The sequence below is a fragment of the Podarcis vaucheri genome (assembly GCF_965113315.1).
Source record: "Podarcis vaucheri genome assembly, chromosome: 6".
Lineage (NCBI taxonomy): Eukaryota > Metazoa > Chordata > Lepidosauria > Squamata > Lacertidae > Podarcis > Podarcis vaucheri.
The window spans coordinates 101,720,013-101,738,728 of record NC_138764.1 but is presented as its reverse complement, the minus strand read 5'-3'; positions in this window follow the sequence as shown (position 1 = coordinate 101,738,728).

Below are 18,716 nucleotides of genomic sequence, written 5' to 3'. Positions count from 1 at the left end.
ATTAGAATTCTGGGTCCCACAGCAAAGCTAACTCACCACACTGATCCAGAGTGCATAAAAGAAAACACATGCAAGGTTTACTGAATTCAACAGGACTCACTTCTGAATAGACATGGTTAGGACTGCACTGTTAGATGACTTTAGATGTGGTTGGACAAACTGATGGAGAATTAGTCTAGTTGTGCCATCATCATCCTTTTTAATTTGTATACCGTCTTTCTATCTTACAATACTCAAGGCGGTTTGCAAGCTGAAGAAACAAAAAATGCACATCTTATCAATCTAATGCAATACAAAAATGTGATAATAAAACAAAACTTTAAAATAAGCAACCTACATCAAAAAAGTAAAATTCAACAATCATTAGGATAGTATATAATAATAATATGAACATAAAAAATGCAACATTAAAATGCATCCTCATTTCAGCAGAAACTCAAAAACTTTTTTGGAGATGAAAACGTAAAGTCTTCACCAAGGCTAACTATCCAGATTGGTTCTATGTGGGTCAGAAAAAAGCCAGAGAATCCCCAAATAGGAGTTCCATCACAGAAGTTAAAAGGAAAAAAGAAAGAGGGGGAGTGGATCAAGTTAATTCCAAGCTAAAAGCCAGATGGAACAACTCTGTATTACAGGCCCTGCAGAAAGAAATCAGATCCCGCAGGGTCCTGGTCTAATGAGACAGAGCGTTCCACCAGGCCGGGGCCAGTGTTGAGAAGGCCCTGGCTCTGGTTGAGGCTAATCTAACTTCCTTAGGGCCCGGGACCTCTAGGGTGTTGCTATTTATGAACCTTAAGGTCTTCTGCGGGGCATACTGGGAGAGGCGGTCCCATAGGTACGAGGGTCCTAGGCCGTGAAGGGCTTTAAAGGTCAAAACCAGCACCTTAAATCTGGCCCTGTACTCCACCGGGAACAGTGCAGCTGGAAAAGCACTTGGTGAATATGCTCCCATGGCAGGGACCCCATGAGGAGCCTCGCTGCATAAAATAATACAATACAAATTGAGAAGCAGAGACTAGGCAGGGAGAAGGAGGCCTTGCCTGATGAAGTCTCTCCTCTCACAGTTCTTCCTCCAGGACCAGCTCCATCAAATGTACATCAAATGTCCATGTACAGCCATGATAGCCAACATGTCCAAAGGATCACCAAACCCTGGCATCTGCATTCAAAACTCATTTTTACAAATGAGAACAAATCTGAGGCATAATTGTCTTAACGGCTGAGGGTAATTAAAGCAGTTTGAATGGTTAAGGTATCTGTCTCAAGTATGTTTTAGAATAGAATAGAATAGAACTGAGTAGAATAGAGTAGAATAGAATTTATTATTTATACCCCGTCCATCTGGCTGGGTTTTCCCAGCCACTCTGGGCGACTTCCAACAGAGTATTAAAATACAGTGGTCTGTTAAACATTAAAAGCTTCCCTAAAGAGGGCTGCCTTCAGATGTCTTCTAAAAGTCTGGTTCTAAAAGTCTGGTTGTTTTAGACAAGGAAAGTATATAGCCACAAATATTTCTTACAGATGTTCTACCTTGTGGCTTATTTGGAGTTGATGCCTTGGGCTCCATTGGGAGAAAGGGTGAGATATAATTTTAATACATAGAATAATAAATAATGTGGTGCCCTTCAGATGTTGCTGGACTCTGATTGCGTCGGGCCTCAGCCGGCATAGCCAATGGCTCAAGGATGCTCACAGCTGTCACTCAAGAGCAGCTCGAGGCTGCCATGCTGATGTGCAGAGACAGCATAGATCTGTGGACACATAAAAGGCAGCCAGCCTCCTCATGCCCTGTTTGTAATTGCCTGGGTCCCTCTGCACGACTGCATTTGGAGATGGCGTGCCAGACGAGACAAGGCTTTGATCTCTTCCAGCAGGACTGTTTCATATGATAAAGTAGCTCAGCAAGAGATGCTCTCATTAAGCAATGGGTGGGAGGGAAGGAGACACGCAGCCCGGAGAGGTGTCATCCAGTGGCGTAGCGTGGGTTGTCAGCACCCAGGGCAAGGCAAGTAATTTGCGCCCCCTACCCCTAACCCCCAGATGTTGCGCCCGGTGCAGCCGGCCCCCCTTGCACCCCCCACGCTATGCCACTGGTGTCATCCTTATGGCTTTTTGTGCGGCGGAGATTTTGCATTCCATAACATCCTGTCACCTCTTCTTTACTAGATAAGATCCCAATTCCTGGACATCTTGGGAGGAGCATAATTAGCCCAAAAGAAATCTGCAACTAATTCTGAATTTAGAGTTTGAAAGTGGCGCATGGACCATGCCTCCGACAGCTGCAGCAGCGCATGACTGCAGCTGCCTGCATGAAAAGTTGGCCCTAGGGTGAAGGAATGTAAATGGTGCCCCTTAATTCTCAAGTTCCTATTGCAATGCTCTTATGATATTTTTGAAGGCTAATGACATCAGAACCTGAACTGCTAATTGAAAGAAAATTGGGAGCTTCCAAAAAGAGGCCAAACTAATTTGCTGTCATAACAAAACTGGTTGGCCTTATGTACATAAGAGAAAGCAGTACTTTTCAAAAAAAAAAAAAAAAAAAGTCCAGGAGAGATCAGAAAGAGAAAAGCTGTTAGCCCCCATAACACTATAATCCAGGGACACCCAGGGTCGGATTTAGATGAAGAGAGACCCTAGGCTACTCCACCTGTGAGCCCCCCCCCAATCCCCCACCCTCACGACCAGAAGAAAATGGAAATGTTATAAACAAAATTGAGTGAAGCCAAGGATGATGACGGGTATTTAAAATTCTGCAATTCACAATTTCTCCTCTAAAGGACATCAGAAAACTTCATCAAAATTGGTTTGTCTAAGTTTGTCACTTTCAAAGTGCAGAACGCTCAGTGCGCACAACCTCGCTTGAGACATCGTGGCCCGTAATTCATTTTTAATTCTTTTGAGTCTTGAAAAACCCCTCTCTCCCGAGCAGTTAGTGACCATAAAGCTAAGAAATAGCTGCAAGATTGCTTCCACATTTGGAAAGGCCACCTGAATTTTTTCCTTGTATATAATTTGATAAAGGTCTGTATGAGACAAAGAGTGCTCTGCTGTAAGCCTATGGCTTTGTCTCACGTACAGGGGAAAGTGCAAAGTTAAATAAGTTTCAGGTCCATATCTTCTGGGTATGCTTCCATCAACAGTTGAACACCTTGCTGAATTTCTTGTTTAGATGCTTTCAGAAGAGCAAGAATGGAAAGCAATTGCGCAGCATCACTGTACACAGTACTTCTTTTTAAATTGGCTGCAAGTGCATCTAATATAGAAATATAGGAATAAAGGATTTTATCCTAAACTTATCTCTTAAAGAAAGTGCATCTAAGGCCCTAGGCTTCAGTCTACTTAGCCTATACATAAATCCAGCACTGGGGACATCCATTGAAGCTGGGTGCTGGAAGATTCAGGACAAATAAACAAAAGTACTTATTCGCATAGCGCATAGGTAAACTATTGTTAACGGAGAAATCTGAGGGCTCCCTTGGACAAAAAACAAGGACACCAGCCAGGAATACCAGAGCCAAACAGCAGCCAGTAGGCTTGGTCTTCATTGAAGACGGTCGCGACAGGACTCCCACCTGCCACAAGGTGGAACAAGATGGAAGCCCAGAACAAAAGAGAACCCAAACTTTTATTAACTGCTAATCCCCATGTTACACCCCCCTAAACTACATCACTCATACATCATGAAAGGGGAGGTCTGGTAGCAGTAATCTGAGCATCCTGGACCCTGCCCCATGGTTCTCCTTGCCCTCCACCAAACACCCATCGAGCGTAACAAAAGATAGTATTTACATTTCCTTGTTTCCCAGCCAAGTTAATCACACCCTTTTGTCTTCATCTGGGTTTGGTATTTCTGGAATGGCTACTTGTCTGGAACTCAGGTATCAGGATGCCAGGAATTATCACTCAGGCAGAGGGGCTGCTGAGTAGCTGAGCTCACATGTCTATGAATTTATGAAGTTTTCCAATGAGCCAGTACAGAGATACATTTATCAGTGAATTCTTACATTTGGTATCGTGCAGCAAAGGCCCTTTGAATAGACAGGAAGAAACTGTGATGAAGTGTTTTGTGGGGACAAATAACAGACGTCACAAAAGTGATTGTGCCGGTTTTGGTAGTGGGCTGCATGTGCATGATATCTGCTGGAGGGGCAACCCCCCCCCAACCTGTACATAAATTCCTGCAACACTATGGAACTCACTCCCACCAGAGGCAGTTATAGCCACCAGCTTGAATTGCTTTAAAAGAGAATTAGATAAATTCGTAGAGGAGAGGCAACGCTTCTGAATACCAGTTGTGGCAGCCACAGGAGGAAAGAGGGCTCTTCCACTTGGGTCTTCCTTGTGGGTTTTCCACAGGCACCCGGTTGGCCACTGTGAGAACAGGAAACTCACAGCACAATCGTAAGCACTCAGAAGTCCAATTGAGCTCAAAAGGGGATTTCTAAGTATGCTTAGAAGTGCCACTGGTTTTCATGCAATGACGATACGATATGATACTGTTATGTACTGAACAATAGGATCCAAAATGCAGCAGTCTGATTGGTCCCAGAACAATAGGATTCAGAATGCAGCAGTCTGATTGGTCCTAGAACAATGCAGCAGTATGATTGGTCCGCAGGAGCCACCCAATCCAGATGGAAGTGAATCCACAACCTGATTGGCCTACAGGAGAATCCCGGAATTAGCCAATCACATGCAGAGCATTGTGTAAATAATGTATATGAAGCAGATACTTTGGGGGAACTTTCATTCCTCCTCACCACTATGAGCTGAATAAAGAGCATGAAATCCACTTTATATTTCAGATATGATACAATAATCTTTATTGTCATTGTCCAATACAGAACAACGAAATTGAAAAAAAAATCTACATCAGACATCCAAAAACCAACAAGCCTGCTATCCCAGCCATTGCAGCCTGGTTAGGTCCCTATAAACTCCGATACCCCATAATTAAATACAGTATATTCCCATAGAGACTACCTTGCACTGCGCTTAAACCCAAATCGCATTTGAATAGAAACTGTTTCTCAGGCAGCTAGTCCTAGTCTTTATAACCCTGGACCTTCTTCCAGAAGGCAGAAGCTGAAAGAGATCGTTTCCAGGGTGTGCACTATCCTGGAAGCGTAGATTTGATCCAAGGTGGGAAGAGTGCACCCAATTATCCTCTCCGCAGTCTTTACAACCCTGGACAGCATTGTTTTTTCAGTGGCATTGTGTCGTACAGTGCACCATGCAGCTTACCTTACAAGGCTGTTGTCAAGATTACAAATATATTTGTAATGGTTGGACCATTAATCCTAATAAAAAAAGAATGAGAAAGGCAAATGCTAAACACTGCTATGATTTTGATTAGCCTAGTCTAACAATGGCACCTCTCCAGATCCATGCTGGAAGGGCAATTGACTAGAATCATAGAATTATTGATATGGAAGGGAATCATCTAATCAACCGCCCCCCTGCAAAGCAAGAATCTCAATGGTCTCCCATCCAATTTGAAACCACATTGGACCCTGCTTAGCTTTGACAAATGTGCTAGCTGTTCTTGTTTATTGCAGCAGGTTTGTCTCTTTACTGCTTTTGCAATAATGTATCTGTTTAATTATTTGGTGGTGCTCACTGACTGCGTCCCAGTGGCCATGAGGTTCCAGGGGCCACGGCAGATGAATCTACGCATTCCAGAGGTCATGCGGTTGCAATATTTTTTACTTGAAGCAGAGTGCACAATCCATATTTACTTTTCATTTCCAGGCAGTGCTGAACAATCACATCTCGTTATGCCAAATTTTAATTTAATAATTTATTATTATGTAGCTAAATACCTCTGTCTCTCCACTCACCACCCATCTCTTGGATGCACTCTGTGCCATTTCTTGCAGTTGCTTTGTCTGGAAGATGGTGTAGAGATAAGACCTCATTCTAACTGCAATTAAGACTTAATGCACTCAACTAGAGGAAGGGGGAACTGACGTCATTTCACGAACATAAGCATGTCAGCCAACCTATCTTTCAGCCTTCCCTGGTGGTCTAGTGGTTAGGATTCGGCGCTCTCACCGCCGCGGCCCGGGTTCGATTCCCGGTCAGGGAATGACATTTTTTAAATAAAAAACATAATTCTTAAATCCAGGCACCTTTACAAAGGGCGAGGAGCTCGCTTTGATTTTAGCATTTGCTTCTGCCCTGGCTGCTTTTCATTCCCTGAATGCAATACTTTGCAAGCTTTTGCTTCTTCTTTTTTTTGCATTTGGAAGCGTGCACCATCCGCTCGATGCACGCGCCCTGCTTTTTCCAAGGGAGGCCGCCGCCGCCGGCTGCACCGTTCGAGCTCGCTCCGCGGCCGCGCGCACGCTTAAGAGGATTGCCGCCGCCGCCATGAACGAGGCCGGCGAGCGCGCTTTGCCCGCCCCGCGCGCCTCTGCAGCGTCAGGGTGCGATCCTGCGCCTCGTTGCTCCCGAGCAAGCCCCGCCGGACTCGGTGGACCTTGCTCCCTAGTAAACACGCCTAGCAAGGCTCAGCAGAAGCGGGGTGCACCGGGGGGGGGGGTTCCCCGATCGAGGATGCGCGCTGCAAGGAGATGCTTCGGGGCAAAGATTTGCAAGAAGAAGTGGGGCTACTACGCACCCCGCACATTGCACGGGGCGCGCCGAGACGTTGCCTCCACCGGCCTCCTCCAGAGAAGCGCCTCCTTGCAATAATTAGATTATTATTATTATTGCAATTATTAAATTATTATTGCAATGTGCGCGCGCTCGGGTACCCCGCATCGCATCCCGCACCTGAACGCGAACACGCCCACCCCTCTGATTTGTGCCTGCAACTTTCCCTAAGCTTACACCTGACGTCTACTCAGAAGTAAAAAACAAAAACCATCCCATTGAGTATGTGTGCAATATGACACCCAAGTCAGAGGGTCTCCGGGACTGACGCCTCACCGTTCCTTGGGACTGCGGGTGGTTTAGGATTTGCAAGAAAATTAAAACCGACGGTTGTATTATTATTATCATCATCATCATCATCATCATCATGCACGGCGTCCCCCCTTCATTGATTTATTTGCAAAGCGCACGACCCCTCCTCCTCCTGGAGATTTCTGCATTGCAGGGGGGGGTTGGACCAGACGACCCTGGGGGGGGTGGGATCCAGCCCCCCCCTTCCCAGCTCCACAAGTTTTACGATTCCCAACTCCTTCCTCCCCACTCCTCTTTCCAATTTTTGCTGCGTGCCCTCCCTTCCCCTCCTCTTTTTTCTCTCTCCCGGAGAACCAGACAGGCCCCTGCTGCCGGAGAAAGGGACGCGGACGGATTGACAGGCAGGCGCGCGCCCGCCCGCCCGCGCCCCCGCGCGCTCCCTTTCCCCGAGCCTCGCCTGCGCCAGCCAGGGCTGTCTTCCCCTGCGCGAGGGAGGGGGGACGGGAAGGTGAGGGAGCGCGCGCGCACGCGCACACGCACGCACGGAGCCAGGCGTACGGGAGCGAGCCCCGCGCGCGCGGAGCCTCCGGAACAGCCCGGCGCGTGCCCGAGCCTCCTCCTGCTCCTCCTCCGCGAGCGCGCACGCTGCTGGCTCGGGTCGGCGTCGTCGTCGTTCTGCTCCCTCTCGCCGGCCGCCTCGCTCGGTCTCTGCTCGGTGCTGCTGCCGCCGCCGCCGCCGGCCCCCTTCTCCCCCCGAGGAAGGAAGCTGCGCAGGATCCGACCCAGCCGGCCGGGAGACGCCGACGGAGGAGGCGGAGGACCCGGCAGGTGAGGAGGGCGCAGCGGAGGCGGCGGCGGCCCAGGCGGGGGAGGAGGAGGAGGAGGAGGGAGGCCGTGAGGCGCGAGGGAGGAGGGAGAAGCCATTGCGGGAGGGGCTCGGGGTCTCTCTCTGTGGCGCATTGGGGGGGGGGGCGTCGAAGAGGGGCGTGTGAGGAAATGGAGGGTGGGGGGGATGACGAGGAATTGGGAGGGGTCGTCGAGGGTGGGGGGCAAGGGGTGACTGGGGAGGTGGGGGGTAAGGGGGAATGGAAGGTGAGGAGTCATGGAGGGGTGTGTTTGAGGGTGGGGGGCAATGAGGAGGAATTGGGTCGTTGAGGGTGGGGGGCAAGGGGTGACTGAGGGTGGGGGGTGGAGGGTAAGGAGGAATGGAAGGTGAGGAGTCATGGAGGGGTGTGTTTGAGGGTGGGGGGCAATGAGGAGGAATTGGGAGGTGTCGTTGAGGGTGGGGGGGGTTGAGGAGGAATTGAGGGGAATCATGGAGGGTGGGAGGGATGAGGAGTGTGTGAAATGGGGAGGGGAGTGAGTGAAAGAGAGGGGAATCGGGAGAAATTGAGGCCCACCCCAGAGGTGGGGGGTGGTGGGAAGAGGGAGAAGAAGAAGGGTGTGTGTTTTTTGGGTGGGTGGGTGGGATGTAGTCAGATTGTGGTGGGTCAGAGGAGTGCAAGGAGGTGGGGTGGGGAATGGGGGTCGTTCATCCAGGGAAGTGGGGAGGGGAGAAGAAGGGATGAGGTGGGCTTGGGAAGGGCTGGCAAGAGAGGAGGAAGGGGAGATGGGGAGGGGAATTGGGGGTCGCCTTTGCGCTGAGGAGGCCGGTGCAGTTGAAGGGCAGAGAGAGGGCTGCTGGTTCGGGGTGGGGATGACAGAGGAAAAGGGCTGGAATTAGGTGGCTGTGGGCAGATCATGCATAGGGCCGTTGAGTGTTTGTGAAAGAGAAAGTGTTGGGGTCGGAAGCTTCTGTTTCTTCCTGCATGACATAACATCCTCTCTACGCGCCCCCCCCCTCGCCAGAGTCTGCCTGGTGATGAGGAGAGCCCTGTTAATGCTGATAGACAGATTGCCAAGAAAAAGGCCTCAAGTCATTGGGAAGAAACTACGAGGTGGGCAAAGGAAAGTGAGGCAGGGCTCCTCCTGGGCTCTATTGCAGATGTGTGTCTCTGTGTGCATGTGCTCCTCGACATAATGTGGAGAATGGGGTTGGAAAAGCGGTAGTTCCTGCAGGGGAGAGCTGGTGGTTTATTCTTGGGAACCTCTTTCATCCAAGGTAGGCTGGGGGAACTCCTCATCCCTTCACTGACGTACATATACTCTGTGCCAAGGGAAAGCTATTATCATAGGTACGTGCTCAAGCTCCCTTCTCATGCAGTTCCAAGATAATTAAAGATTAAAAAGCTCACAGATTATATAAATAATGGTCTTAGATTTAGGATTGCTGTGCATTCACTGTGATTGATAATGCCAAGTGACATGGGTGGGAGAGAATCAAGAGGTCCTGTCTCCCTAATAGATGATTCCACAGAATCATTGAACATTTGAGTTTTTATGACGTGATGCATTAACTGCATCCGTGAAATGAGTTTGAGATTTGCGTTCTCCCTTGTTTGGTTTTGACTGGTGGCCACCAAATATTTTAGCCTACCCCCACAGATAGTGCCTTTAAATGTTGCTGGATGAAATGAGCAAGGGCCGTCAGTCAGAGCAACACTTAGTTGTCTCTTCTGTGCTTTATCAATACCTTGCAGTCGTAGACATGGTGGAACAATTCATTTGACGTATTACTGGAGCATGTTATGTTGCTGGAGCCAGTTGAGGAAGAGGTGAAAGCCATCCATGCCAGCTGCTGGCGCTGTGACACAGAAGGGGCTTTAGAAGCTTTCACATCTTGCTTGCATTTTATCCACTGAAGTATCAGTTTGCAGTTAATGTGTACTGCTAGCTTTTGCTGTAGGTCTCTGCATTTTGTGCTGTGTCTCAGGCTGCGAGCTCTGTAGTATAATGTGTATTCAAGGGTAAAAGACAAAGTCAGTACATCATTTTGAACTAGTGTGAGATGAAATCTGCCTTATCTGTTCAAGCTGTTTTATTGCTTTAATTTTCTCCTTGGACTCTGAAAAGGTGAGCTTGCCTTTCATTTATGACACAGCAGTTGGTCACTGAAGCAAAGCAATGTAAGATAGAACTAGATTGGTCATCTCCTGATGAGCTTGGCAACTATATAACATTAAAGAAATTAAGCTCTGATTTGGGATGAGTATCAGAAAGGAGCTAATGGTTGTATTTATGCATTTTCAAGTCATGTAAAACTTGGCATCCGCCTTTAAGCCCAATGTTGGACCTAGGAGCTACTTTTAAATGATTTCTGAATACATGTCTTTTTCTGTTCCCTTTTCTTTAAAAGAGAAACAAAACAGAAAACCTCACAAATGTAAAGGTTAGGGAAGTAGCCAATGTGGAGCCCTCCAGAAATTGTTGGGCTATATTTCTCATCAGCCCAAACCAGTTTGGCCAGTAGTTCAGGATGGTGAGAGTTGTAGTATCTCAAAGGCACCACATCAGCTACCCCTGGGTTAGACTGTGCTCATTTGTGGGTCACAGGCCTCCAATTGGAGGCCAGTGCTGACAAACAGAATATTTGAGTGCAACTGAATATTGCTAGTGATGCATGATTCATTTCTTTTACAGACACTCATAAAGCCAATTCAATTAACAAATGGTTATAGCACATTTTAATTTATTCTGTGCCTACTGAAAAGGGAGAATAAAATTGAGGAAGAAGCAGGGTGGGAAGTGAAGGTGTTGCTCTTAAATTTGCATCAACAGGATATGCTTTAATTCAGTAAACTGAAGCCATAGCTAAATTAATTTGCCCTTAATGGGAAAACCTTTGTGGGCTTCTGGGAGGCGGTGGGGGACTTATTCTGCACTTCTCTATAGTGTGGCATTTTCATTTGCAACTAAATTGCATTACCACATTAAGCTCTGAAACTTCCCATCCTTTCAAAACTGGGCCGGTTTGGAAATCAGTTGGGCAAGAAAATATGCACAAAATTGTAGGCAGCTTCTCAACTTTATTTGGTTCTCTGCTTCTCCAATGAAATGTTGGATTGTGGATGGAGTGTTGATCATTTGCGCATTAAGTCATGCTATTCTTGTGAGCGGAAGCGTCTCAGTTGCACAGCTGCTGGTTCCCAGTGATCTGGCTGCTTTATCACCAGCCTCTCTTATCTACCCATGTGTTGTCTGGTAAACTGAGACTATTCTATTGTATTTTGGAAACAGAGAGAGCTCTCATGCATGCATATGACATCTTTCCCTGTGCTATAGAAATGTAATCTGTGGGTAAATAAGAATCCAGGAAATATAACGTGTCAATTTACTGCTGCTGTGGCCGCAGAAATTATTTCTAGTTTCCTGTCTTCAGTTATATATGCCATGGTTAATGGAAGCTGATGGCTCACACATGCCTTTGTCAATACTGAACAGAAGACTGATAACTGGTGCCTGAAAGAGAAGGGTAAGCCTTTCTAACACTGAAATGTTACAGGCTTTCAGTTCCATGTCTTTGAGGGTAGGGAAGAGCATAGTTACTGAGCAAGATAAGAAGCTGATTCAAAACAGAAGTCAATGCCAGAACTAGAGAGTTAGAGATGGAAGCATGGAAGTGTCTTCCAATAAAAACACAGATTGGGTCGAGTAACCAGGGTACCATTTTTGGCTTTCTCACCAGTCTGTATACCTCAGGGATGTCTATCTATGCATGTGTACTCTATATTATTCAGATGTTGGCAGCCAATCATAAAATCAAAGATCCTTAAACTGTGTAGCAGGCCGCCCTGATGGAGTGTGGGTGTAGGGGACTGCTTTGTCTGTGGGAGTTAATATTATTATTTGTTAGGTTTTTATCCTGCCCTTCCATCCAGGGTTGGGGACGTCTGGGAATACGCATGTGCATTCTCTTCTTTCTTCCAGTTTGATCTCCTGGTTGGGGCATAGCTAAGCATGAGACTTGACAGGAAGCAGCAGACCTCTTGGGGGAATGTTGTAGCTGGTGAATCCACCCCCTTATGTTTAGAGTAACTAAACATCTGTCTTCAGATGTCTTCAGAATGTTGCTCTTACCAACTTGAATTTAACGTTCAGGTCAATGTTACAGATAGGTAGCCGTGTTGGTCTGCCATAGCCAAAATAAAAAAAATTCCTTCCAGTAGCACCTTAAAGACCAACTAAGTTAGTTCTTGGTATGAGCTTTCGTGTGCATGCACACTTCTTCAGATCTGAAGAAGTATCTGAAGAAATGTGCATGCACACGAAAGCTCATACCAAGAACTAACTTAGTTGGTCTTTAAGGTGCTACTGGAAGGAATTTTTTTATTTTGGTTCAGGTCAATGTATGTAAAGACATATATGTGCATGACACCCATCATATATGTACAGTGAGGACTGCATGCATCTGCTACTGCAGCACACGATTGCTAGCCATAACTGTGTGACTTGGCTTTAAGAAACTTTAGATGACTGGCATCTTCTGTTCCCCTTTCTGAAAAACTGTAAGGGAGGAAATCCCATCATAAGGATATACAGTGGTACCTCTGGTTACGTACTTAATTTGTTCCGGAGGTCTGTTCTAAACCTGAAACTGTTCTTAACCTGAAGACCACTTTAGCTAATGGGGCTTCCCGCTGCTGCTGTGCTGCCAGAGCATGATTTCTGTTCTCATCCTGAAGCAAAGTTCTTAACCTGAGGTACTATTTCTGGGTTAGCGAAGTCTGTAACCTGAAGCATATGTAACCTGAAGCGTATGTAACCCGAGGTACCACTGTAATCGAAGCCCTGCTGGATCAGCCCGGTGACCCATCTCATCCTGCATCCTGTACTCAAAGTGGCTCAACCAGATGCCTATGGACAGCACAAAAGCCTGACTTGACTACTCTACCCACTTGGGGTTCCCCAAACTGGTACTCAGAGGCATACTGTGACAGTAAAGGTTGAACATGGTCAGCATTTCCCAGCTTAGTGTGGAGGTGAATGTTATATGGGAAACATGAGGATTACCATCCTCAGTGATGATGATGATGTGGGGAGATTTGCAGGGGGGAGTATCTGCCAGTTCTTATCCTTCTGGTCCATAGTATACCCTCCCTAGGATGAGAATGAGTGATTTGCCAGCTAAACTCGTACAGGAACTAAGCCAAACTGAGTGTGTAGGGGACAGTTTGGGGAACATTTGCAGGTGAGAACTAGTGGCTGGGGGGGAAAAGGCACATTTCACCCACTGATCCCCCCTCTGTTCCCGGTATCCCCATTATTTTAATAAATGTGGGTTGGGCAACGGGTGTTTGCCCAGTTCTGATTTTACGCAGTTTGTTCACTTGTTCATATGGTTCAGAAGTTTGTTACAAAAGTTCAGCTAAACTCAACTTCCTCTGATTTAAGCTGCTTGTTGCTTGTGCTGTCTTTCTTTTTAACATTGTTTTAACTTTTTTTAAAAAAAATTGGCAATATGCACCCTATACCTTTTCTCTAGGCTTAAAAATCCCCTGCTATTTGTCTTCTAATTTACAGGTTAGATTAGGCTTCAGTTTATATGTCACCTTTCCAGAAGGAAATTGTGTTCCTGGCAGATCACACTATGCAAGCTAAAGAAACTGCAAAGCAGAAAAATAGTTAACAAGCATTTCTGACTTTATATTTATTTATATCAACATGTATTTAAATCAAAGTTAAAGATACAACAACACAAACTCTGCATACATATTCAAATTAAACTATGCAAATGCTTTTATAATGCATGTTTTCTCAAAGTTATTTTCGGATGATCACTGTCCGTGCAAAAAATCCATCCAAAACAGTAGTCAAAATGAGTAAAAAGTAGGTCTGTTGCTTTTTGACTTGAACACATGTGATGACACTTCAATTCTCAGGAGTTATAGTGGCCGTTAACTTTTGTGCCATAGCATCCCATTTTTGACTAATTTTGATTTTATTAAATGGTACCTGAGAATATTTTCATTCTTATCAGTGCAATATCTTTGCAAATTGGCTCAAGAGATTTGATTCATTAGTTTACAGTATCATTTACCGGTAATTGTGGTCCGGTGGGTTAATTGCCTTCTCTTATCTCTTAGATAACTCATAAGAGCAAACCCCCCCCCCCCAAAAAAAAAACTTCTTAGCATGCTCCAGAAACAAAATGCATGCCAAGACCATTTAGGAACAGATGCTGGTTGTGTCTTATGCAAAGACTTGCTGTATAATAGTCATAAATTGTGGTGGGACTAAATATGACATTGATCACTGGTGTGCTCCTGAAAATGACAACCCCATGTTGAGTTTTCTCCCACCACCTGTTATGTGTTGCCATACCTACATGTTATGCAAAAGGTGTCACACGCAGCACTTACCCTTCTGTTCTGTGTGTTTCCTGTGTGTGTTGTTGCAGCTACTTCCAGTCTAAACAGGCTGTTGGGTACATCAGAACATTTATTATTGTTGTTTTTAAAAATTACATTTGGATATTTTCGTTTTGATGTTTGGAGCAGCTTCTTGAAATTGAGGATGGTAAGCTGGTGACATCAAATCTCTAACTGCAGTCTTAGAAGATTATTTACCCCCAAAAATGCAAATAGCTATTAACACATTTACCTCTGGCATAGCTGATCGTGAAATGCTGACTTGCTGAATAAAGTAATTTTCTAAGTCATGTCTTGAGGCATCTGCAAATGTATCCATGGAAATGGTTGGTTGTTGGTTGCTTTTAGCTAATGACAAAAAGATGAAGTAAAGAATCAGAGTTTTAAGTTTTTGTTACTTAAACTGTCAAACCAGCAGTTCTTTTTAAATTATGTATGCCAGTTAATCCATTTTATGCTCATTATTTTTGCTCACTTTTTGAGTAGTCCGTAAAGAAGTCCAGGAGTTGGAAAGCACAAACACATTCTTGGTATGTTTAATTGAATCGGTGGCATTTACTGTTGCATTCAGATTCTAAGCATTTGTGCCTCTGGAGCTCCATTTACTGTCTCTGCCATGCTCACATAATGGCTTCTGACCTTGGGCTTGTGACCCACTAGTGCATTGGGACCAAGCTATGAAATTTCTTATAAAATGTAGAATTTGCAAGCAGTTTGTTGACTTGCTGGGGAATCTTTTGAAGGAGAAGGTGATGTAGGAGACGTATAACTGCTTGGCAATATGTTCTCTTTGCAGTGGTGGTGCATGGAATGTCAGTTTTTCACGCTTAGTAATTAGGATGAGAATTACGTTTCTCAGCTATAGGTAGATAGCTGCGTTGGTCTGCCGTAGTCGAGAAAATTCCTTCCAGTAGCACCTTAGAGGCCAACTAAGTTTGTTATTGGTATGAGTTTTCATGTGCATGCACACTTCTTCAAAGCTCATACCAATAACAAACTTAGTTGGTCTCTAAGGTGCTACTGGAAGGAATTTTATTATTTTTTTCTCAACTACGTAATACATTAATTTGCTTAAACTGTGAAACTTGACCCACCAGCAATCTCCAACATTGTTTTCTTTTTCATACCTTATGGGTTTCACCAGTACTTAATGTAGAAAGACTGTTTCAGTTAAGCCTGCGGAATCCTGTGTTCAGAAAACGTAGGGAATTCTCAATGCATGGTAGTATACTCCTCTTGGAGCTGTCCAGCATGGAAAAATGAAATCTTGAGCTTGGTTTCCTTACGAGTGATAGACTCGTAATCTGGAGAACCGGGTTTGCCTCTCCGCTCCTCCACATGCAGCTGCTGAGTGACCTTGGACTAGTCGCACTTCTTTGAAGTCTCTCAGCCCCACTCACCTCACAGAGCGTTTGTCGTGGGGGAGGAAGGGAAAGGAGAATGTGAGCCGCTTTGAGACTCCTTGTGATAAAGCGGGATATCAAATCCAAACTCCTCCTCCTCCTCCTCCTCTTCTTCTCTCTGAAGTAGAGTTTTAGGGTACCCAGACTCAAGAGTTACTGGATTCTACTCCTGATGGCCCCTTTATCTTTGGAAAATCAGCTTTGGGTGTGTGTGATGAAATAGGAGGGCAGAGAGGAGGTGTACAGCCCATTCCCTACCCGCTGTGCTTCTTCTCCAGGTCACCCGCTCCCAGTCACATTTCCCTTGCAGGATATCAAATGCGTTTTGGGGGCAGTAAGCAGATGTTTGAAGCCTAGCTTGAAGGGTGGCCAGATTGGTGGGTGATTCAGAGCAGAAAAGTGGGTGGAGAAAAGATTAGTATCTCTCTCTCCCCCCCCCCTTGCTATTTCTCTGCTAGGCATGACTTCCCCATGGAGATCCTTTTTTGGGTGTTGGTTGTAGGAAACAGCCATTATAATGAGTTACAAGCAAACATTTGTAATATGTAGCTCTGTCCTTTTCCAGTCATAGACAGCCTTTTGAAAATATTTCCATAGAGAGGTGTGCATAAGACCGTATTACATTGAAGTAAAAAAATTCACAGAGCAGGTTCAGAGTTAGTGACAATTCTTGCTCTTTTCTCTTGCTCATCAGTGTGTTACCCCAGATTTGTTAGCCTTGGGGAAACAGGTTATTAAGGGAGGTTGGTGTTTTTCCTTGTTTGCTACATGCTCTTAGTACAGTGGGTACCTCGGGTTAAGAACTTAATTTGTTCTGGAGGTCCGTTCTTAACCTGAAACTGTTCTTGACCTGAAGCACCACTTTAGCTAATGGGCCCTCCCGCTGCTGCCACGTTGCCACCGCGCAATTTCAGTTCTCATCCTGAAGCAAAGTTCTTAACCCGAGGTACTATTTCTGGGTTAGCGGAGTCTGTAACCTGAAGCGTCTGTAACCTGAAGCATCTGTAACCCGAGGTACCGCTGTACAGTGTTGATGCTAGCTTGAATACAATGTGTTGAGGAAGCAGGGCAGGAACAAGCCATACTTGTAGAGATAAATATGAAAATGTGGTGGCAAGCTTGCTGATATGTTAGTCTACATCTGTATTGGATTTGCTTTTAAGATTTTTTAAAATCACTTGTTTGCTGCTCTGGGCTCCTTTCGGAGGAAAAGTGGGATATCAATTTAATAAATAAATAAAACAAAAGCAAGGAATCGAGTAACAAAAAGAAGTATGTAGTCCATCTTTGAAGATTCTCATTATTTGTTTTTTCATCTTTCCCCGCCCCCCAAACGGCTCATTTATGATTTCCGACAGTTGTGCGTAACTATATCAGATTTAAAGATCTTGTAGAAATGAGACATGTCCCAGTTTTCTTCGCCAGCTGCCAATTGAATGAAAGCAACAGGAAATCTGCTTGTTTTGTGTACTTCACAGAATTGTAGAGTTAGTTGGAAGGGATCCCAAGAATCATCAAGTCCAGCGCCCTGCAGAACCGACAAAAGTGACAGATAGACTAAGAGAAAAAGACAACAGAGACTTTGAAAAAGATTGGGAACCATTCATATTATATTTGCAGAAACAAAGAAAGTCAATAGACTTGATGGCAGGATTTAAATAAACATCCACATTATCAGCATCAGAAAATGTTTAGAAGATAGTGAAATAGGATGGTGTCTTTACTTTTATTTTTATGTTTTTAGGTTTGATGTTATGTTATTAATAACTTTTTCTGTTGAGAGATAGCAAAGTGGGTGAAAATAGAAGAAAACCAGAAGCGGAAGTTGGGGGAAGTCTTGGAGGGGAGGGAGGGAGGAATATATATAAAATGTTAAGAATTTGAGATGTATGTAATGAATGAAAAAGAAAAATGAATAAAATAATTTTTTTAAAAAAGTCCAGCACCCTGCAGTGCAGGAATCTCATCCATGACAAATAGCCACCCAACCTCTGCTTAAAAACCTCCCAGGAAGCAGAGTCTGACACTTTCTGAGGGAGTCCATTCCATTGTCAAACAGCTCCTAAAATTGAAGCCATTAATTTGAGTCCTACCCTCTGGAGCAGAAGAAAACAAAGCTTGTTCCATCTTCCTTGTGACAGCGCTTTAGATATATTATCTTAGTTTCCCTCCTCTATACATGTTCAAGTTTATCAGTATCCTCAAATTGTGGTGCCCAGAACTGGGCACAGTACAAGTGTGGAGAACTGAGACTAGTCTTTATTTTTTCAAATATGAAAGAAGGTCCTGTCTCTCCCACGTGGTGTTACGGTTAATTTACAAACGAAAATCTGCTGGTGAAATGTTGGCTTCCTGTTTCCTGTTGTACACGCTTTTTGTGAGTGTGGGGTGTGTGTTAGTAACATGTTTTAAGGATGCCAAATGCAGGAGTAACACTGCCTCGCTTATGTAACATAGTCTTTAATTCCAAAACTTTTCCAGATAAAATATCTTGCATAGTTGCCAGTCTGGTTACTAACAGGGGCCGCTAAAAAGCAAGTATGCTAAAAATGGTCCATGAATCACCAGCTGTCCGTAGACCTGACAACCTGCTGAATGAAGCACTTTTGGGGAAATGAGCACCAAGGAGGGAGATGTCCTAGCATAGATATAGTCTGAGAACTGCTGCCGCAGAATATCGGTAGAATTGAGTTCACAGGCGATACTGTAATAGCACTTGCAAGGATGCTGATAAGATTGTGCCTAATAGTATAGTAGGTGCTTAAGGCATCCTAGCACTGAAGAATTTAAAAACTGCCAGTCTCAAAGCTTTATAGACAGCCAGCTGAAATGAAAGTGATATTTCATAATTTAATTAAGATTTTGAGACCTCAAATTATCTTCAAGCTTTTAAATTTTGGACTAGAGAGCTTTTGTATTCTGAATCTCGTCAAATTTTGAATTGGAAGCTTTCATTTTAGCTTTCTTTCATAGTCACTACTCCTTTTTCTTAATTCACATTTTAATCTTATTTTGGTGATGTTGCATCAACTCCTTGTCCAAAGCACTATAAAATTTCTTGCTAGGTACTTGTAACTGGTCAGACATGAAAGTTCACTATAGGCACAGTTACTTCACGCTTTGATACTGTGCATTAACTATATAGCGTAAGTGG